Source organism: Schistocerca nitens, chromosome 2 (assembly GCF_023898315.1).
Source record: "Schistocerca nitens isolate TAMUIC-IGC-003100 chromosome 2, iqSchNite1.1, whole genome shotgun sequence".
NCBI classification, from domain to species: domain Eukaryota; kingdom Metazoa; phylum Arthropoda; class Insecta; order Orthoptera; family Acrididae; genus Schistocerca; species Schistocerca nitens.
Window position 1 is genome coordinate 205,984,168 of NC_064615.1, and position 23,592 is coordinate 206,007,759.

Consider the following 23,592-nt stretch of genomic DNA (forward strand, 5'->3'; position numbering starts at 1 on the left):
ACAAATAGGAGCATTGATAAAGGACAGCCCTGTCTGACAGATCTTGTAATAGGAATGGGCGGCGACTGCCAACCATTGATTACAATTACTGATGTCGCCGACGTTAAAAGATGCCGTATAGCATCGAGAAAGTGGCCGCCGAACCCCAGTTTTGTCATGACGGACAGAAGATAATCGTGCCCGATACGGTCGAATGCATTGGCAAAGTCGATGGAGAGAATGCCAGCCGACAGGTCATTAATTGCTGCGTACGCGACCACGTCTCGGTATGAAGCCGCAGCGTGAAAAATGCTACGACGTTTCACACCACACGACTGAAAGGGACTGATGATCCTGTCCATGACCACACTGAGTTTCGTTGCGAGGCATCGTGCCGCCAGTTTATAATCTGCATTTAAAAGTGTGATAGGGCGTAATGCCTCAACACGACATGCTGTCGGTGTCTTCGGAATTAATACAATACGCCCTTCAACGAACTTCGAAGGGACAGCAGCACCACGAACAATTTCATTTATCATGATCGTCAAAGTCTCACCGAAAATATCCCAATAAGCCAGGTAAAATTCGATGGGAAGACCATCGAGACCTGGAGACTTCCCCCGACGACACGAACGCAAGACGTCTTTCACATCGTCCTGTGACAACATCTCATCCAGTGACTGACGGTCAGATTCAGAGATGACAGTATCCAATTCATCTAATAGAAAGGAACGTGCGACATCGTCGGCAGCAGTCTGTCCGAACAGTCTCTTAAAATGGTCGGAGACGTAGGGAACGATCTCATGCTTCGTCGTGAGACGAGCACCCGTGGCCGTGATGAGGGTGGTAATGTCTTTCCTCCGCGCCAACCGTTTCTCGCGTGCCAAGTGGTAAAGCGTTGGCACTTCGTCAATGGTGTCACACTGCGGCCGGCTCCTAATCAGAACACCGTGTGCCTTGTGGAGGTGATGATGGAGTATCTTGCTTTTAATTCTATTCAAACGTGCGCGTAAGTTTTGATCTGGCGCCACGGGCGCATCAAGCGCATCTTGGAGGCACTGCTGATAAAAGGCAATGGTGCGCCTCTCCCAAAACGACGCCTCCCTTGCATACCGCATCGCAACACTGCGCAACTGTGGTTTGGCTAAGTCGACCCACCATTGTAAGACCGTGGCATAATTTCCCCGTTTTTCAGAACAAAGCCGCCACACGTTCTGAATCTCGCAACGTAAACCGGCGTCAGAGAGATGACGGGTATTAAGTTTCCAAATACGGGAAGGTGGCGCCTGCCTATTGGCCAGTAATTGCACGTCACACACAACACCGCAGTGATCACTAAAAGCGACGGGATGTACCGCAACCCTCTGAAGATAGGTTTGAAGTGGCCGCGACACATAAATACGATCAATTCTGCTGGCACCTGTCGCATAAAAATGTGTGTATTGCGTCGTGGTAGGATGAAAATGACGCCAAACATCGATCAAGTCATTGGTCACAATTAGTTGGGAAAGTTCCGGGCACCTGGTAGCCGTGGGAAATTGATCGGCTGCAGCAGTAACACAGTTAAAGTCGCCGCCAACTACTACATTGCGGGTCGACGCAAAGAACGGAACCACATCTTGATTAAAAAAAACAGAACGAGCACGTTTATGATCAGTGCCACTCGGCGCGTATATATTAATAAATGTGACCTCCTGGATCGTACACGTAAGTAAGCGGCCATTCGGTAAAAATTGAACGTTAGATGGTTGCAATACAGTTTTATAAAGAACAGCGGTGCCACAAGTTCCTTCCACGTTAATGTTATAGATTACATCGTAGCCAGGGACGTTATGAAAGCGCTGAACAGTGACTTCTTGGAGTAATGCAACGTCATAGCCTCCCAAAGTTAAAAAGTCTATAAAACTTGCTATTTTATGCGCAGCTATGATGCGATTTACATTGAGTGATAAAACTGAAAAGGTCTTTAGATGTTGACGAGCGGCGGCCATTTAAAACACAGACACTCAAGAATTAGCAAGAAAATGAGAAACGGAAGACTCAGATGCAGCGCCTTAAGCACCCCAATAAAACAGTCAAGAAGCACTGCAACACATTTCGTAACTCGTGGACAATACTGTGCAGAATATTTACTGTGCCACAGTTATTGTCATTATTAAGGGTGTAAATAGCATCGTAGCCTGGAATATAGCTAAAAACATCACTAGACACTTCTTGAAGAAGGGCAATACTAAAATTTCCATGATATAAAACATCTTTAAATGCAGCTACCTTTTGCACCGCTGAAATACCGGCAACGGTTAATGTCAAAACAGAAAACACAGTCGATGGGTGTGGGTGCGTTGACATTTGAGGCAGATGGACAAAACAGAGCAATATAAAGCACCAACGAAGTGATAAAACGCCGGACGTATACTTAAATGAATGGCAGCTGGCATAAAATGGAATTTGCAATAGGTCGTAAAACACTGTAGCGGTTAGTAGCAAGGCTACAAAAACATGGCACAACAATACACTGGACACAGTTCAAGACACATGCGTTTCTAGGTCAATTACAATGTAGACGGACTCATTAGAATGATGTGAGTCTGCGCGCATGGCTACTGGCCCCCCTCGTCCTCCTGCTGCCACCACGGGCTGTGACTGTCAGGTGGCGGGGGTGGTCGTGCGTCGCCCGACGGCTTGGTGGCTTCCGCCCGGCCGCCGCGCGATGTTACGGCCGGCTGTGACGGCACAGAATGTTTGCGCGGGCGCTGTGGTAACTGCTCACTGCCCTGTTCTAATTTACGCTTCGCAGCAGCAACGTCCTGTTCCTTCTCAGCACTGAGAAATTGTTTTAAGCGTTCAGTGTGTGCTCGAATCTTCTCTGTCCTGGCGGGGCTGCTACTACGAGAGGAACCTTGTGACATCGCCTCACTTTCACTGCCACTCTCCGTGGCTGGCGGATTCGCGAGGGCGGCTGGGTTCGGATCCTTGACCTGTTTACCCTTGCCCCGCTGGCGACGTTGCGTTTTATTTGCCGCTGAAGGCTTCACAGGATCGGCAGAAGTTGGCACCGGAAGGGGCGGCGGGGGTAAAGAAGTGTCTGTTGCCTTCACCGGTTCCGATTGAACGGCATCGGCATTAACAGAGCGTGCGTCCCTTTCGTCATCAACCCGGTCGGTCGGGGTAGGCAGGTCCTGGACAACCTCCAGTTCCTCCTGCCCGACAGTCGTGTGGCTATGTTCCGCGACGGACGGGTCTTCGTCGGAGGCAACGGTCGTCGGTCGCTCGGTCGGTCGGTCGGTCGGACCGATAAACGATGTTCCTGCTACAATCTCACTCATTAGGGGCACAAATTTATCGCCACCACCCACAACATCTTCACGCGGTAACTGAACAGGCCGCCGTCGAGGGCAGTCACCCCTCAAATGTTCCGTAGAATGACATACGGCACATGTCGGCGGTTGCCCGATATATGAGACCTGTGCACGAACCCCACCAATTACAAAGTAGGAAGGAATATGTTGTTTCAGGTCCATCCGTACACTACGGACACCACTAGCAACTTTATAACGATATGCACTAGACCATTTCTCCATTGTAACGTTAAGAACGTCACCAAATCGCGACAAGGCACGAGATAAAACTTGATCAGGGCATTCCGGTGGGACATTAAAAACTCGAACAGTTCGAATACCAAAACCTGACGCCACAATTTGCACATTACTAATACTGCCGTCTGCATGTTTAAAACGGCGACTGCCACCAAATTTAGCAACAAACTTTTCACACATGTCCCCAGAGGTAAATTTCAAGAACAAGCAATACTGAACAAAGTCCAATTGAAAAGTGTCTACGATTTCTTCCGGTATCTTTAGGTCTTCGAATAACCACTCGTGTATTTCAAACGCGGTAGGCCGGACAGCACTTCTATCAAATACACACTGAGCGGTGTTAGCTCTCGAAAATGTCGACATTTTGTTACTTACAAATCTTCAATGCAGAAATCACGAACAACGAAGCGCCAAAGTCCCGGCGATGTAAACAAACCGACGACGGCAGTGGAGCTCCGCGCGACGTGCTGCCTGGTGCTTTCCGCGCAGACGTCTGAAGGGAAAGTGGGACTGCCGTCCAGCGCCGTCGCATCCTCCCGAGAGAATGCTACAAACGCTGAATCCTGCACTGCACTGCTTAAAAATGACGCCAGAACGCGATCGTCTAAGTACTGTTGCTTCGCACGCACGCGACGACTCTTGCCAAAGGACGCGAAATGTGCGTAGAGGCGCCGTCTGGATGCGCTCGCCTACCCCGTAATGCGCCTACTGCTACGACCACCTTCAGCCGCCGCCGACAGGCGGGAAGCAGACACAGCGCGGCGTGCGCGGAAGAAAACCGTGCGGTGGTGGTGTAATGGTCAGCATAGTTGCCTTCCAAGCAGTTGATCCGGGTTCGATTCCCGGCCACCGCAGCCGGCTTTTTACTTTCGCGTATGAGTACTTTTGCCACGCGTCCTTAAATTAATGTTTCTTTCCCCCTCTTAGCCGCTGCAGGCCACCCTATAGTGTGTGCGTCGATTCCCCTTGAGTCTCGACTTGTCTCGGCTGACGCGAGAGCTGACGCTCTCCAGTCGGCCTATATCAAAAGGACAAGCACGCGAAACGACTGAGAGAGGTATGGCGAGGCGGGCACAACATTACTTATGCCTCAGGTAAAGACCCGCTGCCTGTTATCATTGTGTGATTTTACATGTTCTGTCATACAAATTCCGTTTTATTACTAGTACATTCCTTTCTTTCTTCGTTGAAAATTTTACAACGCGCTCCTTCATTACACTGTGGCCGCACGGCGTGACTTGGCATTCCGAGAGGCAAAACGTGGCGCCAGTGCCCGTGACCGAATAGCGCTGCAGCTCCGAAACCGAAGAGGAAAGAGAAATACGAATTGAAACTGTCGACAGTGCCCTGTGTTCGCAGGCGGTCACCCGCCCAAGCACTGACAACGCCCAGCGTCGCGCAGTAGCGGTGATCGGACGAGAAACTGTGTGTTCAGCGTGCTGTGACCAGTGAAGTGTTTTAGCGCGTCCCGGTCCCCTAGCAGCTCCCACAACAATGTGACGATTTCTTTGTCACCATACTTCCCCGGGGAAATCGGCGTTGCCTTTTTGAAATAGTAAAATCGTAGTGGCCCGCGGGGGGATCGAACCCACGACCTTCGCGTTATTAGCACGACGCTCTAACCAACTGAGCTAACGGGCCTCGGTACAGAGAGACTTCCATCGCTTCGCGGCAATTGCTGTGCGTATTGCCATGTAACATTTCTATGGCAGCAGTCCAACAGTGTACCAGCGTCTCTTCTCCCTTTATTCCGCTGCTCGTAGTAATTTCATTGCGTGCCCGTTTCTCTCGACTGTTTTCGGCTGACGTTTACGAACCAGTAGCTATAATGCGAGGAGGACGTGAAACAGCATTTCGCACGGTCAAAACGTGTCGTGATTTGTTCCGAAAAAATTCCGTTCCGGTACCGTGAATCGAACCCGGGCCTCCTGGGTGAAAGCCAGGTATCCTAGCCACTAGACCACACCGGACGCGCGAACTTTTCTCGGGGTTTGCACCCCCTCCAATCGCTTTCCGTGTCGCACTTTCCCTGTTTGCGAGCATCTTTTGGCGCGCCCATGGCGAGGCGCGCATGGCAAAAGTCACAATCCATTGCTTTTGGCCTCGTTGTTACAGGGGTAGGAGGAAAAGCAAAGCTGTAAATAGCAATATTTATTTACTTATTTCGCAAGTAAAGACCCGCTGCCTGTCATTATATTTCAGGTCGTACATTGTGTGACTTTACATGCTATATCATACGAAATTCAGTTTTATTACTAGGACTTTTTTTCTTGAAAATTTTACAAAAGAACTGCACGTAGTAATAACGGGAAGTAAACATTTTCACGGTGAATTGTTGAAGCCTTGTGGATAACAAACTACAAACTGTTTCGCTCCTTCGCAACCCCAGAGCCGTCAATTTAGCTGTGAACGAAAGTAAATTAAATGCCCCGGGTGAGGATCGAACTCACGACCTTAAGATTATGAGACTTACGCGCTACCTACTGCGCTACCGAGGCAGGTGATCGCCACACCTTCTGGAATCTCGGTAAGTAGCAAATACCAGTGGTAGAGAGTCTGCACTTCCTGGCTCAGTTTTTTCTGTTACTACACGTGCATTCCCGGCGCGGCAGGCAACTTGCGATGCTTGGCCGACGCCAGTATGTACAATAGCACGCAAGCGTCCAAACGAGAAGTCGTGCGCGCTGCATGTTTGGTTGTTTCCACACGGAATCCCGCGGTTCATTCTCATGGCCCACGCACTTCGAGTGCGAAAGACACGCAGCTCCAGTATCGGAGAAAAAACAAAATGATGCATCGGCCGGGAATCGAACCCGGGCCGCCCGCGTGGCAGGCGAGCACTATACCACTGAACCACCGATGCTCAGCTAGTTCACAGCTTCCTGGTGCTTTCCGCGGCAGACGTCTGAAGGGAAAGTGGGACTGCCGTCCAGCGCCGTCGCATCCTCCCGAGAGAATGCTACAAACGCTGAATCCTGCACTGCACTGCTTAAAAATGACGCCAGAACGCGATCGTCTAAGTACTGTTGCTTCGCACGCACGCGACGACTCTTGCCAAAGGACGCGAAATGTTCGTAGAGGCGACGTCTGGATGCGCTCGCCTACCCCGTAATGCGCCCACTGCTACGACCACCTTCAGCCGCCGCCGACAGGCGGGAAGCAGACACAGCGCGGCGTGCGCGGAAGAAAACCGTGCGGTGGTGGTGTAATGGTCAGCATAGTTGCCTTCCAAGCAGTTGATCCCGGTTCGATTCCCGGCCACCGCAGCCGGCTTTTTACTTTCGCGTATGAGTACTTTTGCCACGCGTCCTTAAATTAATGTTTCTTTCCCCCTCTTAGCCGCTGCAGGCCACCCTATAGTGTGTGCGTCGATTCCCCTTGAGTCTCGACTTGTCTCGGCTGACGCGAGAGCTGACGCTCTCCAGTCGGCCTATATCAAAAGGACAAGCACGCGAAACGACTGAGAGAGGTATGGCGAGGCGGGCACAACATTACTTATGCCTCAGGTAAAGACCCGCTGCCTGTTATCATTGTGTGATTTTACATGTTCTGTCATACAAATTCCGTTTTATTACTAGTACATTCCTTTCTTTCTTCGTTGAAAATTTTACAACGCGCTCCTTCATTACACTGTGGCCGCACGGCGCGACTTGGCATTCCGAGAGGCAAAACGTGGCGCCAGTGCCCGTGACCGAATAGCGCTGCAGCTCCGAAACCGAAGAGGAAAGAGAAATACGAATTGAAACTGTCGACAGTGCCCTGTGTTCGCAGGCGGTCACCCGCCCAAGCACTGACAACGCCCAGCGTCGCGCAGTAGCGGTGATCGGACGAGAAACTGTGTGTTCAGCGTGCTGTGACCAGTGAAGTGTTCTAGCGCGTCCCGGTCCCCTAGCAGCTCCCACAACAATGTGACGATTTCTTTGTCACCATACTTCCCCGGGGAAATCGGCGTTGCCTTTTTGAAATAGTAAAATCGTAGTGGCCCGTGGGGGGATCGAACCCACGACCTTCGCGTTATTAGCACGACGCTCTAACCAACTGAGCTAACGGGCCTCGGTACAGAGAGACTTCCATCGCTTCGCGGCAATTGCTGTGCGTATTGCCATGTAACATTTCTATGGCAGCAGTCCAACAGTGTACCAGCGTCTCTTCTCCCTTTATTCCGCTGCTCGTAGTAATTTCATTGCGTGCCCGTTTCTCTCGACTGTTTTCGGCTGACGTTTACGAACCAGTAGCTATAATGCGAGGAGGACGTGAAACAGCATTTCGCACGGTCAAAACGTGTCGTGATTTGTTCCGAAAAAATTCCGTTCCGGTACCGGGAATCGAACCCGGGCCTCCTGGGTGAAAGCCAGGTATCCTAGCCACTAGACCACACCGGACGCGCGAACTTTTCTCGGGGTTTGCACCGCCTCCAATCGCTTTCCGTGTCGCACTTTCCCTGTTTGCGAGCATCTTTTGGCGCGCCCATGGCGAGGCGCGCATGGCAAAAGTCACAATCCATTGCTTTTGGCCTCGTTGTTACAGGGGTAGGAGGAAAAGCAAAGCTGTAAATAGCAATATTTATTTACTTATTTCGCAAGTAAAGACCCGCTGCCTGTCATTATATTTCAGGTCGTACATTGTGTGACTTTACATGCTATATCATACGAAATTCAGTTTTATTACTAGGACTTTTTTTCTTGAAAATTTTACAAAAGAACTGCACGTAGTAATAACGGGAAGTAAACATTTTCACGGTGAATTGTTGAAGCCTTGTGGATAACAAACTACAAACTGTTTCGCTCCTTCGCAACCCCAGAGCCGTCAATTTAGCTGTGAACGAAAGTAAATTAAATGCCCCAGGTGAGGATCGAACTCACGACCTTAAGATTATGAGACTTACGCGCTACCTACTGCGCTACCGAGGCAGGTGATCGCCACACCTTCTGGAATCTCGGTAAGTAGCAAATACCAGTGGTAGAGAGTCTGCACTTCCTGGCTCAGTTTTTTCTGTTACTACACGTGCATTCCCGGCGCGGCAGGCAACTTGCGATGCTTGGCCGACGCCAGTATGTACAATAGCACGCAAGCGTCCAAACGAGAAGTCGTGCGCGCTGCATGTTTGGTTGTTTCCACACGGAATCCCGCGGTTCATTCTCATGGCCCACGCACTTCGAGTGCGAAAGACACGCAGCTCCAGTATCGGAGAAAAAACAAAATGATGCATTGGCCGGGAATCGAACCCGGGCCGCCCGCGTGGCAGGCGAGCACTATACCACTGAACCACCAATGCTCAGCTAGTTCACAGCTTCCTGGTGCTTTCCGCGGCAGACGTCTGAAGGGAAAGTGGGACTGCCGTCCAGCGCCGTCGCATCCTCCCGAGAGAATGCTACAAACGCTGAATCCTGCACTGCACTGCTTAAAAATGACGCCAGAACGCGATCGTCTAAGTACTGTTGCTTCGCACGCACGCGACGACTCTTGCCAAAGGACGCGAAATGTTCGTAGAGGCGACGTCTGGATGCGCTCGCCTACCCCGTAATGCGCCCACTGCTACGACCACCTTCAGCCGCCGCCGACAGGCGGGAAGCAGACACAGCGCGGCGTGCGCGGAAGAAAACCGTGCGGTGGTGGTGTAATGGTCAGCATAGTTGCCTTCCAAGCAGTTGATCCCGGTTCGATTCCCGGCCACCGCAGCCGGCTTTTTACTTTCGCGTATGAGTACTTTTGCCACGCGTCCTTAAATTAATGTTTCTTTCCCCCTCTTAGCCGCTGCAGGCCACCCTATAGTGTGTGCGTCGATTCCCCTTGAGTCTCGACTTGTCTCGGCTGACGCGAGAGCTGACGCTCTCCAGTCGGCCTATATCAAAAGGACAAGCACGCGAAACGACTGAGAGAGGTATGGCGAGGCGGGCACAACATTACTTATGCCTCAGGTAAAGACCCGCTGCCTGTTATCATTGTGTGATTTTACATGTTCTGTCATACAAATTCCGTTTTATTACTAGTACATTCCTTTCTTTCTTCGTTGAAAATTTTACAACGCGCTCCTTCATTACACTGTGGCCGCACGGCGCGACTTGGCATTCCGAGAGGCAAAACGTGGCGCCAGTGCCCGTGACCGAATAGCGCTGCAGCTCCGAAACCGAAGAGGAAAGAGAAATACGAATTGAAACTGTCGACAGTGCCCTGTGTTCGCAGGCGGTCACCCGCCCAAGCACTGACAACGCCCAGCGTCGCGCAGTAGCGGTGATCGGACGAGAAACTGTGTGTTCAGCGTGCTGTGACCAGTGAAGTGTTTTAGCGCGTCCCGGTCCCCTAGCAGCTCCCACAACAATGTGACGATTTCTTTGTCACCATACTTCCCCGGGGAAATCGGCGTTGCCTTTTTGAAATAGTAAAATCGTAGTGGCCCGTGGGGGGATCGAACCCACGACCTTCGCGTTATTAGCACGACGCTCTAACCAACTGAGCTAACGGGCCTCGGTACATAGAGACTTCCATCGCTTCGCGGCAATTGCTGTGCGTATTGCCATGTAACATTTCTATGGCAGCAGTCCAACAGTGTACCAGCGTCTCTTCTCCCTTTATTCCGCTGCTCGTAGTAATTTCATTGCGTGCCCGTTTCTCTCGACTGTTTTCGGCTGACGTTTACGAACCAGTAGCTATAATGCGAGTAGGACGTGAAACAGCATTTCGCACGGTCAAAACGTGTCGTGATTTGTTCCGAAAAAATTCCGTTCCGGTACCGGGAATCGAACCCGGGCCTCCTGGGTGAAAGCCAGGTATCCTAGCCACTAGACCACACCGGACGCGCGAACTTTTCTCGGGGTTTGCACCGCCTCCAATCGCTTTCCGTGTCGCACTTTCCCTGTTTGCGAGCATCTTTTGGCGCGCCCATGGCGAGGCGCGCATGGCAAAAGTCACAATCCATTGCTTTTGGCCTCGTTGTTACAGGGGTAGGAGGAAAAGCAAAGCTGTAAATAGCAATATTTATTTACTTATTTCGCAAGTAAAGACCCGCTGCCTGTCATTATATTTCAGGTCGTACATTGTGTGACTTTACATGCTATATCATACGAAATTCAGTTTTATTACTAGGACTTTTTTTCTTGAAAATTTTACAAAAGAACTGCACGTAGTAATAACGGGAAGTAAACATTTTCACGGTGAATTGTTGAAGCCTTGTGGATAACAAACTACAAACTGTTTCGCTCCTTCGCAACCCCAGAGCCGTCAATTTAGCTGTGAACGAAAGTAAATTAAATGCCCCGGGTGAGGATCGAACTCACGACCTTAAGATTATGAGACTTACGCGCTACCTACTGCGCTACCGAGGCAGGTGATCGCCACATCTTCTGGAATCTCGGTAAGTAGCAAATACCAGTGGTAGAGAGTCTGCACTTCCTGGCTCAGTTTTTTCTGTTACTACACGTGCATTCCCGGCGCGGCAGGCAACTTGCGATGCTTGGCCGACGCCAGTATGTACAATAGCACGCAAGCGTCCAAACGAGAAGTCGTGCGCGCTGCATGTTTGGTTGTTTCCACACGGAATCCCGCGGTTCATTCTCATGGCCCACGCACTTCGAGTGCGAAAGACACGCAGCTCCAGTATCGGAGAAAAAACAAAATGATGCATCGGCCGGGAATCGAACCCGGGCCGCCCGCGTGGCAGGCGAGCATTCTACCACTGAACCACCGATGCTCAGCTAGTTCACAGCTTCCTGGTGCTTTCCGCGCAGACGTCTGAAGGGAAAGTGGGACTGCCGTCCAGCGCCGTCGCATCCTCCCGAGAGAATGCTACAAACGCTGAATCCTGCACTGCACTGCTTAAAAATGACGCCAGAACGCGATCGTCTAAGTACTGTTGCTTCGCACGCACGCGACGACTCTTGCCAAAGGACGCGAAATGTGCGTAGAGGCGCCGTCTGGATGCGCTCGCCTACCCCGTAATGCGCCTACTGCTACGACCACCTTCAGCCGCCGCCGACAGGCGGGAAGCAGACACAGCGCGGCGTGCGCGGAAGAAAACCGTGCGGTGGTGGTGTAATGGTCAGCATAGTTGCCTTCCAAGCAGTTGATCCGGGTTCGATTCCCGGCCACCGCAGCCGGCTTTTTACTTTCGCGTATGAGTACTTTTGCCACGCGTCCTTAAATTAATGTTTCTTTCCCCCTCTTAGCCGCTGCAGGCCACCCTATAGTGTGTGCGTCGATTCCCCTTGAGTCTCGACTTGTCTCGGCTGACGCGAGAGCTGACGCTCTCCAGTCGGCCTATATCAAAAGGACAAGCACGCGAAACGACTGAGAGAGGTATGGCGAGGCGGGCACAACATTACTTATGCCTCAGGTAAAGACCCGCTGCCTGTTATCATTGTGTGATTTTACATGTTCTGTCATACAAATTCCGTTTTATTACTAGTACATTCCTTTCTTTCTTCGTTGAAAATTTTACAACGCGCTCCTTCATTACACTGTGGCCGCACGGCGCGACTTGGCATTCCGAGAGGCAAAACGTGGCGCCAGTGCCCGTGACCGAATAGCGCTGCAGCTCCGAAACCGAAGAGGAAAGAGAAATACGAATTGAAACTGTCGACAGTGCCCTGTGTTCGCAGGCGGTCACCCGCCCAAGCACTGACAACGCCCAGCGTCGCGCAGTAGCGGTGATCGGACGAGAAACTGTGTGTTCAGCGTGCTGTGACCAGTGAAGTGTTTTAGCGCGTCCCGGTCCCCTAGCAGCTCCCACAACAATGTGACGATTTCTTTGTCACCATACTTCCCCGGGGAAATCGGCGTTGCCTTTTTGAAATAGTAAAATCGTAGTGGCCCGTGGGGGGATCGAACCCACGACCTTCGCGTTATTAGCACGACGCTCTAACCAACTGAGCTAACGGGCCTCGGTACAGAGAGACATCGATCGCTTCGCGGCAATTGCTGTGCGTATTGCCATGTAACATTTCTATGGCAGCAGTCCAACAGTGTACCAGCGTCTCTTCTCCCTTTATTCCGCTGCTCGTAGTAATTTCATTGCGTGCCCGTTTCTCTCGACTGTTTTCGGCTGACGTTTACGAACCAGTAGCTATAATGCGAGGAGGACGTGAAACAGCATTTCGCACGGTCAAAACGTGTCGTGATTTGTTCCGAAAAAATTCCGTTCCGGTACCGGGAATCGAACCTTTTTTTTTTTTTTTTTTTTTTGTAACCATATATATTTATTTAAATATTTTAACAACGATACATTTAAAAAAAAGACATTTTATTCTATTAATCTATTATCCTAGTGATGATTAATATTATTGTCATTTCATATGTTTTCGTTTTTATATTTTCCTTTTTCGTTTTTCTCTTATTGTTTGTTCCTTAAACCCTTTTACATGGCCATTTGTCTTTTGTTTTGAGGGGGGTAGACATTGCAGGACAGGCATAACAGTTTATATTTGGCATCGTTGCATTGATTTGAGTTTATGTTTCTGTATGTGATGCACTTGTGATGACACAGGCACATTGTGTATTCTGGTTTGATCTTTTCCTCTAGTTACACTGTTTAGTGGGACAGTGTGAAGGAAACGTCACCATGATAAGTGGAGCAGAAGTGGAAGAAACTTTTTTTTTTTTTTTACATATACTACAGAATATACCTAATTGAAGAAGAGAGAAAATTTTGTCATATTACATAAGAGAAGCAGAAGGGATAGTGTGAGTAATCAATAGAATTTTATAGGCACAAAGTAAAGGAAATCAAATATCTAATAATAATGAGTAGTTGGCACTTTCCACTAAGGAGCACTTTGTGTCACTGATTCCACTAGGAAGAAACACTTTATACTACTATACTTCACTATTTGATGCGAGAAGAGAAAGCACTTTATCTTTTTTGTTGCACTTGTTCACTATCACTGCACACGTTATTCTTGTGGTGAGTGTGGTGAGGTGGCTGGTGGCGGTGCTGAGAGTCACAGGCTGGGAAGGACTCTGGCGATTGCTGTCTGCAGTGGAATCTGCAGGAAGTTTTTGAAGTTGTCGTGGTATCGCCTGTGCTGCTGGGCCGTCTTGTTCTCCTCCCAGAGGTCCATCAGGAAGGCCAGCCGGTCAGTCTGCCTCCGCGCTACGATGGCGTGTGCCGTCATGGCGAGGATCCAGAGAGTCGCCAGTCGCTTGGGTCGTGGAAATGGGTTGCAGTCTGGGGCGGTGATTGCTTCCACTGTGATGCTTCCCGGCGCCGTTCTGTTGATGTGGGCCACCATCTGCTGGCACGCTTCCCAGATGTTGATGGCATTCCCGCACGTGAATCGGTGCTCGAGGGTGTCGGTCATGCCACATACGTCACACTTGTCACTTGCGACGAGTTTTATTTCCGCCAGTCTTTGGTTGGTTGGTACCGTTCTGTTAATTATTTTATACCATGTCTCCTTCGCATGTTTAGGCAACATGTTTTCTGAGACGTTCCCCCATACTTGTTTCCAATTGTATTGCGGGAGTTTTTGTTCAATTTTGTTTTTTGCCGGCTTCCCCCTGAGGGCCCAGTATATTCTCTTGGCTGTTCTGTGGCTGGGGTTCGCCACGGTGTCCAGAACGTAGCTTTTGTTGGCGTAGTGCAGCCTGACGTGTCGCATTCTGCAGGGAATGTGTCTCGTGTCGACCGGCGCTTCTTGTGATGCGGGCTTGTATCTTCCAATTATCTCGGCTGTGACGCTGTCAGGGTTTTTGTCCTGGATGGCGAGCGTTCGTTTCAGTAGAAGGGCTGCACATTTGGTCTTTATATCAACTAGACCTAGTCCCCCTTCTTTTTTTGGCAGCGAGCATGTTGCTTGCGCCACTTTGAATATATTTCGACGCCACAACAGGTAGTACACTGCGCTCGTTAGTGCTCGCGCAATTTCTGTCGGGATGCTTAAGATTTGCGCCAGGTACCAAGCTTTCGACAGGATCGTCGTGTTTATCAGTTCTGTTTTCTGGTGGATTGTTAGCTTCCGGTTCGCGTGCTGTCTGGAGAGACCTCTTATGGTGTGTAGCACGTCCCTCCAGTTGTATGCGGCCATTCTAAGTGGACAAGACTGTATATATATTCCAAGAACTTTATGGCTTTCTGCTATTTTATACCATTGGCTGTCTGGTTTGAGTCGTTGATTCCCTATCGGCAGTAGCACTGTTTTTCTGGGGTTGGTTTGGGCGCCTGACGCTTTTTGAAATGTATTCATGATGGTTTCTACTCTCCCAATATCTTCCTGGTCTTCAATAAAGATGCCTAGGTCGTCAGCGTAGGCTATACATGCTACTGCTTTGCCTCCTACGGAGAAGCCTCTGATGTCGTTTGTGAGTTTCCGCAGCAGCGGGTCCAGTGCTATAGCGAATAGAGCCATTGACAATGGACAGCCTTGCCTCACGGATCTGTCCAGTTTTATCAGTTTTGTTTTCCAACTATTGATTATTACTGTCGATCTCGCAGTACTTAGTATCTTCTGGATGATTGCGATGAACTTTTGCCCAAACCCGAGTCTGTTTAGTGTCTCTACGAGATATTTGTGGTCGATCCTGTCGAAGGCTTTGTTGAAGTCCACCGAAATTATGGCACCTGCGCTTCTGGTGGTGGCTGCCTGTGCTATTATGTCCCTGTAGGTGCATGTGGCGTCAAATATATTTTTCCCTGGTACCGCACATGTTTGCCACGGACTGATGACTTTCCTCATCGCCGATTTCAGGTTGTTTGCGATGCATTTGGCTATTATTTTATAGTCGGCGTTGAGGAGCGTAATCGGACGAAACTCTTCAATGCGGCGGGCGGCTCTCTTCTTAGGGATGAGTGTTATGGTCCCTTCGGTCAGCCCAGGTGGAATTTCCGCCCCATCGAGTATCTCGTTCACCATTTCCGTGAATTGCCCTCCTAGCACGTCCCAATATGCGAGGTAGAACTCGAGCGGGATGCCGTCGGCGCCGGGTGCTCTTCCTCTTGCGCTGGTCCTCATCGTTTCTTTGATGTCATCCACGTCGACATTTTCTGTCAGCAACGCCCTGTCTGCGTCTGTGAGCACGCTCCTCGTCTGCTGGAGGATTTCAGCAGTTGCCGCGTCGTCTGTCGCTTCTCGACGGAACATGTCTCGGAAATAGTCCTCGATGTGTTTTGTTAACTCCGTTTTCGTCGTGAGCGTCTTTCCCTGCTTGTCCTGAAGCTCACTTACGCACTTTCCTGCGCCTCTCTCCCTTTCCCTATTTAGGTGGTGCATGGTGAGTGGCTCTTCATCCACCTCGCCATATGTTTTACTTCTGGTGAGGACGCCTCTTATTTGCTGTTTCTTTATTTGAAGGAGTTTTGCCTTGATTCTCCTCACTCGCGGCAGGTATTGCTGGTCGTCTGCTGGTGCGTCGAGTGCGTCTTTCAGGCACTGCTGGTAGAACTCGGCCGTGGTTCGCCTCCAGAATGACTTTTCCGCGCTGTATCTTATCAACAGGCTGCGCATTGTCGGCTTCGCTCGTGCCAGCCACCACTCGGTCGTGCTGCTGTAGCGTGCGCGCTGTGCCAGGCATTCTTGCCACATTTCCACTATTTGCTTGCGCAGTTCCGCGTCCTGCAGGTGTTCCGTATTTAGCTTCCACGTGCTTCTTTTGCTGACGTTCTTTCCTTTTTGGAGATGCAGGCTGCATTCGTAGCTGCAGTGGTCCGAAAAGATGACAGGATAGACTTCGACGTGCGCAACATTTTTAGTTGCTGCTCTGCTGATATATATACGGTCCAGTCTGCTTTTACCATTTTTGTGGTGGTATGTAAATTCAGTGTGTGTTGGATGGAGAAGGCGCCACGAATCTTCTACTTTCAGTCGTCGGATCAGTTCTTGCAGTTCTGGGCACATGTTTGCTACAGGTATTTGGTCTTCAGCTGCGGCGACACAATTAAAATCTCCTCCAATGATGATGTTGTTATTGTTCTGCATCAGCAGTTCGGCTACTTCTTCATTATAGAAGGTGCTTCTTGCTCGCTTGTTGTCTGTACCAGAAGGTGCGTATATGTTGATAAAGAGCGTCTTTTCTATGCTTAGCGCTATCCCTCGGCCGCTTGACAACATTTTAGTCCCGCCAAAGTCGATCCCGTTCCGTACCATTATTGCCGTACCGCATTGGGATTCTGGGTCTATATTTGTGATTGCCGCATATCCTGGTATCTGGTTTATTTTAGTCGTAACCACTTCTTGCAATAGTGCAACGTCTGTTCTTCTATGGCGTAGGAAGTCCGCGAGGGCTCGAATTTTTAAAGATGTGCTCATTTTATTTATGTTAACTGTGACAACTTTATAGATTGTATTTGCCTGCCTGCTCATTTAGTTTATTAGTCGGTGCTATAGTCTGTGTCCATGCGGACATCTCTCTGGCTGTTTTCTCTTCGGTCCTGTGACGAGTTGGAGCTGCGTCTTTTCTTGTTTTTCTTTGCGGGTTTGTTTACCGTTTTCGTCGTTTGTGTCTGTTCGTCGTCTGTATTTTGTTGTTTTTTCGGTTTGTCACTGCTTCCCCTGGTGGAGGACTTTGCGGTGACATCGTCGTTTTGGTTGAGCTTTAAAACTTTTCTCAGGTGGTTACTCTTCTCCTTTATCCACTGCTCGCGCGTCTGCTCCACGGTCGGGACGGCGCTCCCGCCCGCGGGCGTCTTCGCGTCGATTTGCATATTTTCGGTGGCCTGTTCCTCTCGTAGTTCCTCCTGCACCTGTTGTTGTGGCGCGCGCTCAGTCATCGGCTGACCTTGCTGCTCCGCCTCGTCCGAGCTGGTGTCGCTAATCTGCCTTTTATCTGCGTTTCCTGCCGGCTGGCCCGTAGCGGGGACAGGGACCGGTTCACCCTCGCCCGAGGGGGAGGGCTGCGCGGCCGCCGCCGTTGTCTCCGCCCCGGCTGGGCTGCCGCTGCCCGCGTTCTCCTGCTGTGGCGCGTCCGCGTCCCTAATCGGGGGAAATTCGGCAGCGAGATTCTGTGCTCTCCCAGCGTATGTATCTTCTCGGGGCAGCTGTAGTGGTCTTTTTCGCGGGCATTCATTTCTCATATGTCCTGTAGCGTGACAGATGGAGCAGGTCTGCGGCTGTCCGGTATACGAAACGAAACCCCTGTGCCCGCAAACGTTAATGAAAGACGGGATATGTTTTCTGAGGTCCATTTTTACCGTTCGGACGCCCGAGTCCACCTGTATTCGGTAAGCGCTCCCCCATTTTTCTCTTGTTAGTCCAAAAACATTCCCATAAAGCCTACAGCTCTTAATGATTTCTTCGTCCGGTACTTCAAACGGTAAATTGTAGATTTTGACGTTACGGATCCCGTAGCCAGAAGGCTGCATCTGAACGTTGCTTAGTGACCCATCTCTGTGTTTAAATTTCCAAGTTCCCCCATTTGTATTCACCAGTCTGTCAATTTCTGCGGGATTTCTTATTTTTATAAACAGAGCGTACAGAATAAAATCCAACTGAATTCCAAGAATGTCCTCTATCGGCACTTTTACGTCATCAACTATCCAATTGTGGATGTCGAAAGCAGTCGGCTTCTCTAAATTCCTATCAAACGTGCACTGGATCGTGTCTTCACGATTAAGCGTCGTCATGATTTTCCGATTTTTAAACGTTAAGGGTACAAAGTTTTATACTCGCCAAGTAGCTGCAGCTCGGCGTCCACCTCAGGCGGCGGGCGCGGTGCGGGGTCGGTCTCGTGGCCGGCCGGCGACGGCGGGGCGGCCGGGAAATCCTCTGCTACCTGGGACGCACAATAGCGAGCGGTACACGTGTTCACAGGCGGGCAGCCCGGGCCTCCTGGGTGAAAGCCAGGTATCCTAGCCACTAGACCACACCGGACGCGCGAACTTTTCTCGGGGTTTGCACCGCCTCCAATCGCTTTCCGTGTCGCACTTTCCCTGTTTGCGAGCATCTTTTGGCGCGCCCATGGCGAGGCGCGCATGGCAAAAGTCACAATCCATTGCTTTTGGCCTCGTTGTTACAGGGGTAGGAGGAAAAGCAAAGCTGTAAATAGCAATATTTATTTACTTATTTCGCAAGTAAAGACCCGCTGCCTGTCATTATATTTCAGGTCGTACATTGTGTGACTTTACATGCTATATCATACGAAATTCAGTTTTATTACTAGGACTTTTTTTCTTGAAAATTTTACAAAAGAACTGCACGTAGTAATAACGGGAAGTAAACATTTTCACGGTGAATTGTTGAAGCCTTGTGGATAACAAACTACAAACTGTTTCGCTCCTTCGCAACCCCAGAGCCGTCAATTTAGCTGTGAACGAAAGTAAATTAAATGCCCCGGGTGAGGATCGAACTCACGACCTTAAGATTATGAGACTTACGCGCTACCTACTGCGCTACCGAGGCAGGTGATCGCCACACCTTCTGGAATCTCGGTAAGTAGCAAATACCAGTGGTAGAGAGTCTGCACTTCCTGGCTCAGTTTTTTCTGTTACTACACGTGCATTCCCGGCGCGGCAGGCAACTTGCGATGCTTGGCCGACGCCAGTATGTACAATAGCACGCAAGCGTCCAAACGAGAAGTCGTGCGCGCTGCATGTTTGGTTGTTTCCACACGGAATCCCGCGGTTCATTCTCATGGCCCACGCACTTCGAGTGCGAAAGACACGCAGCTCCAGTATCGGAGAAAAAACAAAATGATGCATCGGCCGGGAATCGAACCCGGGCCGCCCGCGTGGCAGGCGAGCATTCTACCACTTTTTTTTTCTTTTCTTTTTTTTTTTTTCTTTTTAGGGCCTCCCAACTCCCCTTATAGCCCTCCTTGCTCTCACCAAAACTTGCCTTCTTCGGCGAGCTTCAACGCTATATTTGCTGGACTGTCGAACTTCGTGGAACAGAGGAATAACTTAAAACAAAATCATCTTCTCCTCAGATGGTATGCTGTCTTCTGCCAGAGAAAAATGAAGAACTAAAAGTAATTTTATCGCGGAATTCGTGGATGGTCTTCCTTCCTCCGCCGGTTCAACTCTTCAGCTCGTATTTCAACTAAAAACATATTCCGCTTGAAAGTAAAATATTCTCCCTCTTGACGAACGTGTCACTCCGATGGAGCAGAGAGTTGTTACAAAACAGGTGTCAAACAGCACAACATGAGAGTTTACGTCGAAGTGTGCATCACACGAAAGAAATAAAAATCACCTAAAAGTAATAAAATGAAATCGCGACAGTCCGGGAACAGAAATTAAGAGACTGGAAAAAAACACTCCTGCAACTATGAATGTTCCACACAAACAGGCCGTATCGTCTAAAATACCCATGAAGTCCCGGGCACAAATTAAATTCCTCAAAATTAAAGGGACACTCCTCTCTTGGAGATAAAACCATAACGACCCGTAGTGAGTTGGTGGCACAATTCACCAACCATAACACAAATAAAACAAATAAAAGTATGAAAAGGAAATAAAAAGTGGAACGCGTCAGCTCAGTAAATCGCAGTTCAAGGTGTTTGTCGCAGTTCCATTTCATAGCCATAATCCAAGGCCGCCTTCAAAAAATTCGCAAACAGTTCGCGAAATTGAACGCAATCCTTCAGTATCATATACTGGGCCCACAAATAATCCAGGTAAATCACAGTATCAGTGACGGCAATATCGATAAGGGCATAAATCGTATGCCCTAATATCCAGACAGTGGCGTTATTTTTTGTCCGCGGGAAAGCTTGGAAGTTAGGCACTATCACACGACGAACAGTCACAAGGTGAGGAGGTGTTCTATTAATGTGGGCGACCATTCGTTGACACAGCCGCCATACCGTCGACACCGATGCACACTCAAAACGATGTTCTCGTGTGTCCACAACACCACATCTTCCACAGTCGGCAGAGGGAAGGAGGTGAATGTCGGCTAGCCGCTGGTTCGTCGATAGCGTGTTGTTGACGATTTTAAACCAGAGCGCACTCACGTCCGACGGCAACACTGGGTTGTTGATGTTTGCCCACACCTTCACCCATTCCACTGTGGGGTTCCGGAGCACCAGTTTATGACGCGGAGGTTGTCCAGTCAGGGCAACGTAGAGTCCGCGGGCGGTCCTGTGTCTGTCGGTAGCCGTTGACAGAGCGTAGCTCCTCGTTAAAAAGTACTCCCGTATGTAGGACATCTTGTACGGGATGGCCGCGAGAGAGACGGGCGCCGCGTCAGAGTGTGGGCGGTAGAGCTCCAGGAGTGCCGCGGTGGTTCCTGCCGGGTCGTCGGACTGCAGGGTGGCTGTCCGGTGGACGAGCAGCGCGCCGCATTTGCGTGGAACGTCGATGAACCCGAGGCCGCCCAGCTGCCTGTCGATGACACAGGTCGAAGCCTTGACTTTAAAAATTTCATGCCGCCACAGCAGCCAGTAGACTGCCTGCGAAATCGCCCTCCCGACCGGCTTCGGAACACTAAGCAGTTGGGCGATGTACCACGCATGCGATAAGATGAATGTATTAATGACAGCCACACGTTGATGTAAGTTGAGTCGGCGACCTGAGTGGCTGCGACATAGGGCCTTCACAGTGCCAAGAATTCGCCTCCAGTTTAAAACTTGCATTTTTTGTGGGCACGCTACAATGTCGAGTCCTAAAATTTTGTGGGTGCGCACAACACGGAACCAGTCCTGTTCAGCAGACAGTTCCCGCCGACCCAGTGGTACCAATACAGTTTTCCGCGTATTCAAAACGGCGCCAGAGGCACGTTCGTACAATGTCAGAACATCGCGACCTCTGTCCAAGTCATGTGCCCGCCCCATGAAAAGTCCCACGTCGTCAGCATAGGCAGCACATTTGAGAGAGACGTGACAGACCTGGACACCTTCAATGATTCGACCGACTGCGCGCAAAAACGGGTCGAGCGCAATGACAAATAGGAGCATTGATAAAGGACAGCCCTGTCTGACAGATCTTGTAATAGGAATGGGCGGCGACTGCCAACCATTGATTACAATTACTGACGTCGCCGACGTTAAAAGATGCCGTATAGCATCGAGAAAGTGGCCGCCGAACCCCAGTTTTGTCATGACGGACAGAAGATAATCGTGCCCGATACGGTCGAATGCATTGGCAAAGTCGATGGAGAGAATGCCAGCGGACAGGTCATTAATTGCTGCGTACGCGACCACGTCTCGGTATGAAGCCGCAGCGTGAAAAATGCTACGACGTTTCACACCACACGACTGAAAGGGACTGATGATCCTGTCCATGACCACACTGAGTTTCGTTGCGAGGCATCGTGCCGCCAGTTTATAATCTGCATTTAAAAGTGTGATAGGGCGTAATGCCTCAACACGGCATGCTGTCGGTGTCTTCGGAATTAATACAATACGCCCTTCAACGAACTTCGAAGGGACAGCAGCACCACGAACAATTTCATTGATCATGATCGTCAAAGTCTCACCGAAAATATCCCAATAAGCCAGGTAAAATTCGATGGGAAGACCATCTAGACCTGGAGACTTCCCCCGACGACACGAACGCAAGACGTCTTTCACATCGTCCTGTGACAACATCTCATCCAGTGACTGACGGTCAGAGTCAGAGATGACAGTATCCAATTCATCTAATAGAAAGGAACGTGCGACATCGTCGGCAGCAGTCTGTCCGAACAGTCTCTTAAAGTGGTCGGAGACGTAGGGAACGATCTCACGCTTCGCCGTGAGACGAGCACCCGTGGCCGTGATGAGGGTGGTAATGTCTTTCCTCCGCGCCAACCGTTTCTCGCGTGCCAAGTGGTAAAGCGTTGGCACTTCGTCAATGGTGTCACACTGCGGCCGGCTCCTAATCAGAACACCGTGTGCCTTGTGGAGGTGATGATGGAGTATCTTGCTTTTAATTCTATTCAAACGTGCGCGTATGTTTTGATCTGGCGCCACGGGCGCATCAAGCGCATCTTGGAGGCACTGCTGATAAAAGGCAATGGTGCGCCTCTCCCAAAACGACGCCTCCCTTGCATACCGCATCGCAACACTGCGCAACTGTGGTTTGGCTAAGTCGACCCACCATTGTAAGACCGTGGCATAATTTCCCCGTTTTTCAGAACAAAGCCGCCACACGTTCTGAATCTCGCAACGTAAACCGGCGTCAGAGAGATGACGGGTATTAAGTTTCCAAATACGGGAAGGTGGCGCCTGCCTATTGGCCAGTAATTGCACGTCACACACAACACCGCAGTGATCACTAAAAGCGACGGGATGTACCGCAACCCTCTGAAGATAGGTTTGAAGTGGCCGCGACACATAAATACGATCAATTCTGCTGGCACCTGTCGCATAAAAATGTGTGTATTGCGTCGTGGTAGGATGAAAATGACGCCAAACATCGATCAAGTCATTGGTCACAATTAGTTGGGAAAGTTCCGGGCACCTGGTAGCCGTGGGAAATTGATCGGCTGCAGCAGTAACACAGTTAAAGTCGCCGCCAACTACTACATTGCGGGTCGACGCAAAGAACGGAACCACATCTTGATTAAAAAAAACAGAACGAGCACGTTTATGATCAGTGCCACTCGGCGCGTATATATTAATAAATATGACATCCTGGATCGTACACGTAAGTAAGCGGCCATTCGGTAAAAATTGAACGTTAGATGGTTGCAATACAGTTTTATACAGCGGTGCACAAGTTCCTTCAACGTTAATGTTATAGATTACATCGTAGCCAGGGACGTTATGGAAGCGCTTAACAGTGACTTCTTGGAGTAATGCAACGTCATAGCCTCCCAAAGTTAAAAAGTCTATAAAACTTGCTATTTTATGCGCAGCTATGATGCGATTGACATTGAGTGATAAAACTGAGAAGGTCTTTAGATGTTGACGAGCGGCGGCCATTTAAAACACAGACACTCAAGAATTAGCAAGAAAATGAGAAACGGAAGACTCAGATGCAGCGCCTTAAGCACCCCAATAAAACAGTCAAGAAGCACTGCAACACATTTCGTAACTCGTGAACAATACTGTGGAGAAAATTTACTGTGCCACAGTTATTGTCACTAGTAAGGGTGTAAATAGCATCGTAGCCCGGAATATAGCTAAAAACATCACTAGACACTTCTTGAAGAAGGGCAATACTAAAATT

General features: G+C 49.9%; 18 non-coding genes across 18 annotated transcripts; 4 read left to right on the forward strand and 14 right to left on the reverse strand.

The window, feature by feature from the left end:
• Positions 1–4,357: 4,357 nt before the first annotated feature.
• Positions 4,358–4,429, forward strand: Trnag-ucc (transfer RNA glycine (anticodon UCC)). The gene has a single exon. It is a non-coding gene; the product is annotated as a tRNA-Gly (tRNA).
• Positions 4,430–5,142: 713 nt separating this feature from the next.
• On the reverse strand, positions 5,143–5,216 carry Trnai-aau (transfer RNA isoleucine (anticodon AAU)). The gene has a single exon. It is a non-coding gene; the product is annotated as a tRNA-Ile (tRNA).
• Positions 5,217–5,473: 257 nt separating this feature from the next.
• Positions 5,474–5,545, reverse strand: Trnae-uuc (transfer RNA glutamic acid (anticodon UUC)). The gene has a single exon. It is a non-coding gene; the product is annotated as a tRNA-Glu (tRNA).
• A 455-nt stretch (positions 5,546–6,000) lies between these two features.
• Trnam-cau (transfer RNA methionine (anticodon CAU)) lies at positions 6,001–6,073 on the reverse strand. Its single transcript has one exon. It is a non-coding gene; the product is annotated as a tRNA-Met (tRNA).
• Positions 6,074–6,367: 294 nt separating this feature from the next.
• Trnag-gcc (transfer RNA glycine (anticodon GCC)) lies at positions 6,368–6,438 on the reverse strand. The gene has a single exon. It is a non-coding gene; the product is annotated as a tRNA-Gly (tRNA).
• Positions 6,439–6,769: 331 nt separating this feature from the next.
• Trnag-ucc (transfer RNA glycine (anticodon UCC)) lies at positions 6,770–6,841 on the forward strand. The gene has a single exon. It is a non-coding gene; the product is annotated as a tRNA-Gly (tRNA).
• A 713-nt stretch (positions 6,842–7,554) lies between these two features.
• Trnai-aau (transfer RNA isoleucine (anticodon AAU)) lies at positions 7,555–7,628 on the reverse strand. The gene has a single exon. It is a non-coding gene; the product is annotated as a tRNA-Ile (tRNA).
• Positions 7,629–7,885: 257 nt separating this feature from the next.
• Trnae-uuc (transfer RNA glutamic acid (anticodon UUC)) lies at positions 7,886–7,957 on the reverse strand. The gene has a single exon. It is a non-coding gene; the product is annotated as a tRNA-Glu (tRNA).
• A 455-nt stretch (positions 7,958–8,412) lies between these two features.
• On the reverse strand, positions 8,413–8,485 carry Trnam-cau (transfer RNA methionine (anticodon CAU)). Its single transcript has one exon. It is a non-coding gene; the product is annotated as a tRNA-Met (tRNA).
• Positions 8,486–8,779: 294 nt separating this feature from the next.
• Trnag-gcc (transfer RNA glycine (anticodon GCC)) lies at positions 8,780–8,850 on the reverse strand. Its single transcript has one exon. It is a non-coding gene; the product is annotated as a tRNA-Gly (tRNA).
• A 331-nt stretch (positions 8,851–9,181) lies between these two features.
• On the forward strand, positions 9,182–9,253 carry Trnag-ucc (transfer RNA glycine (anticodon UCC)). Its single transcript has one exon. It is a non-coding gene; the product is annotated as a tRNA-Gly (tRNA).
• Positions 9,254–9,966: 713 nt separating this feature from the next.
• On the reverse strand, positions 9,967–10,040 carry Trnai-aau (transfer RNA isoleucine (anticodon AAU)). Its single transcript has one exon. It is a non-coding gene; the product is annotated as a tRNA-Ile (tRNA).
• A 257-nt stretch (positions 10,041–10,297) lies between these two features.
• Trnae-uuc (transfer RNA glutamic acid (anticodon UUC)) lies at positions 10,298–10,369 on the reverse strand. The gene has a single exon. It is a non-coding gene; the product is annotated as a tRNA-Glu (tRNA).
• Positions 10,370–10,824: 455 nt separating this feature from the next.
• On the reverse strand, positions 10,825–10,897 carry Trnam-cau (transfer RNA methionine (anticodon CAU)). The gene has a single exon. It is a non-coding gene; the product is annotated as a tRNA-Met (tRNA).
• A 294-nt stretch (positions 10,898–11,191) lies between these two features.
• Positions 11,192–11,262, reverse strand: Trnag-gcc (transfer RNA glycine (anticodon GCC)). Its single transcript has one exon. It is a non-coding gene; the product is annotated as a tRNA-Gly (tRNA).
• Positions 11,263–11,592: 330 nt separating this feature from the next.
• Positions 11,593–11,664, forward strand: Trnag-ucc (transfer RNA glycine (anticodon UCC)). The gene has a single exon. It is a non-coding gene; the product is annotated as a tRNA-Gly (tRNA).
• A 713-nt stretch (positions 11,665–12,377) lies between these two features.
• Trnai-aau (transfer RNA isoleucine (anticodon AAU)) lies at positions 12,378–12,451 on the reverse strand. Its single transcript has one exon. It is a non-coding gene; the product is annotated as a tRNA-Ile (tRNA).
• Positions 12,452–18,825: 6,374 nt separating this feature from the next.
• Trnam-cau (transfer RNA methionine (anticodon CAU)) lies at positions 18,826–18,898 on the reverse strand. Its single transcript has one exon. It is a non-coding gene; the product is annotated as a tRNA-Met (tRNA).
• Positions 18,899–23,592: the final 4,694 nt, after the last annotated feature.